The sequence below is a fragment of the Chenopodium quinoa genome, unplaced genomic scaffold, assembly GCF_001683475.1.
Source record: "Chenopodium quinoa cultivar QQ74 unplaced genomic scaffold, ASM168347v1, whole genome shotgun sequence".
In the NCBI taxonomy this organism is placed as follows: domain Eukaryota; kingdom Viridiplantae; phylum Streptophyta; class Magnoliopsida; order Caryophyllales; family Amaranthaceae; genus Chenopodium; species Chenopodium quinoa.
Window position 1 is genome coordinate 4,354,123 of NW_018743199.1, and position 2,419 is coordinate 4,356,541.

Consider the following 2,419-nt stretch of genomic DNA (forward strand, 5'->3'; position numbering starts at 1 on the left):
CTAGGCTAGGTAATTAATTTGATCTTTAAAAAATGTACTCTGTTTATTGTTTTCTTGATGCTAATTGGTGTTAAGGTTAGATTATTATTTCTTTAATACCATATTAATAAATTATGATCAAATTAATACATATACAAATAGTGACAAAAAAAAAAAAAAAACTAACCGTGCAATTAATTTGGGATAGACACCGTATTAGTTAAATTTCTGTGAGAACTCCTTAAATTGTTAGTAACAAAGCGACAAAACTATATTTTGTCAAACTCCAAAACTCATGATCATATGTAATTACGTGTTACGTAACTTCGTCTATCTATGTACAAAACATGGATGGATGTCATGGATCTACACAATGGATAGAATTCTACATCACAGCATAACCTAGCTTAATATCAAGCCTTCTTAGCCAAATTGAATGAACAATCATATGAATGGCATCAAAAGGTTTAGCTGGCCTATTAATTACAAAATGTGGCCTTACTTGTAACACTCTCTTGTGTAGCATCAAATACTTCTTCGTCGAAATCCCTTCTAGAATCTTCTTGATCTCCGGGATCTTTGCCACCGGAATATGAATCGAAAACTTACTCCAATCCAACACATCACTAAATGGCAGCGTATAGTTGTCTGACACGATGACCGGTACACAACCCGTGTAGATTGACTCAACTAGCCTTGGGCTAGCCACCTCCCACCCACTAGGGCAAAGACAGTACTTACTTTGTCCCATCAAAACGGTATAGTTTTGACCCTTAGGAAGGTACCCAAAGACTTGGATAGAGTTGTCCCTGTCCTTCCAATGGTCAAAGAGACTCTTACGAACGTTACCGTGAGGACCGCCCGCAAAGAAAGCTAGGACTCGATGTTTACGAGGCGTTAGGTTGATTATAGGAGGGCCAAGAGTACCCCAAGGGATGAGGATTTCAGGGAGTGAGACATCACGTGAAGGGCGGAAGCCTTCTGAGACGTTGGCATTGCATAGTACTCGTGTGAAGTGCTTGAAGAGATTTGGATGTGCTGCTGAAACTTCTGGTGCCTGAAACAAAATATTCAAAAAAAAATAAAAAAATAAAATAACATTAAGTTCCAAACAAACTATGTACACTTCTATCTCTAAATGTTATTCCTACTTTGACAGTGACATTTTCTAAAGACTAATTGATCGAACTCATTTAAGATGTGTCCGTATCATAATTGGTGATGGCACATTAGGTCAAATGATTTATTGCTATTAATAGAAATAGATAATAATATGGGCAAGTATACTATGCTACATTAACCTGCAATTCATTTAAAGTTGCCAATTTAAGGAGAAAAATAAACCATACCCAATCATGACAAGAAATGAGGAAATGATCGGCACCATTGCTTCTATTCCAATAAGGATAACGCTCCGATATAACTCGAATGTAGTCTACGACGACATTTTGCATTCGGTCCCTAGAGTAGCTCGTATATGGCCTGTAAACGTATCGAATGATGGATGTGATGCTCACTAGAGCTTGATTAGGGTTGTGAGTTATGAAACGGCTTTTATCATCGGGCTGAATTTAGCTCTTCGATCATTTGTCCTTCAATGGAGTATATGTTATTCATAGGACCGCGGTGAAAGAGTGGTGGTTCACCTTCCTTGTACGTGTAAATTTTAAATCTTTTCTCCATTTCTTTGTGGCTCCTGAATTTCATGTTCATGCAAATATTAGAATTTTTGTAACTTGAAATATGTATCATCACTTGGTTTAATTAATTTGTTCTACGACATGCATAATAATATAAATTAAGCACAGATAGAGGTGATAATTAGTCTAGCTTAGCTTGCTAGTTAACTACAAGAGTTTTGTTCAAAATTGTCACGAGTCATATATAGGTCAATTTTATAACTCGTTCACATAAAATATGGTTTTATTTAACTAAAATTTTACATAATCATAGAGAATCCAAGTTTGTAAATTAACTCTACGGCTCACATACGTAAAAGTGCTAAGTCGACCCACCCCAAACACGAATCATTAATCATTACCATTAATCATAGTAATCAACTTTTACTTGTAATTGTTGCAATGTCAAGTAGTATGGCTTTAGTGGGGGGATCGTGGGATAGTGGTAGTTACATAAATTGGAAAATAAGTGAAAAAATTGAAATGGATGCCTATAAAGCGCAAGTATGGTAACCAACACAACTTTGGCATCTACATTTACTGTATATAGCAACGAAAGTATACAACTGTTGACCTAGCTTGTTTATTAGGGTACTCGACTGCCCATAATATGTGCCCCCATACTTCCTAGGCATCCTAGCTAGGATATCAATTACATGTTTACCTCAAATTCAAATTTTATACATAAAAATAGGATAGAAAAATTTTTAAGGGTATAATGTAGACATATAGTAGGCCTAATAGAGACGTTAAGGTAAGGA

The 2,419-nt window shown here is 35.8% G+C and overlaps 1 pseudogene; it reads right to left on the reverse strand.

The window, feature by feature from the left end:
* Positions 1–294: 294 nt before the first annotated feature.
* LOC110733271 lies at positions 295–1,675 on the reverse strand (annotated as a pseudogene).
* Positions 1,676–2,419: the final 744 nt, after the last annotated feature.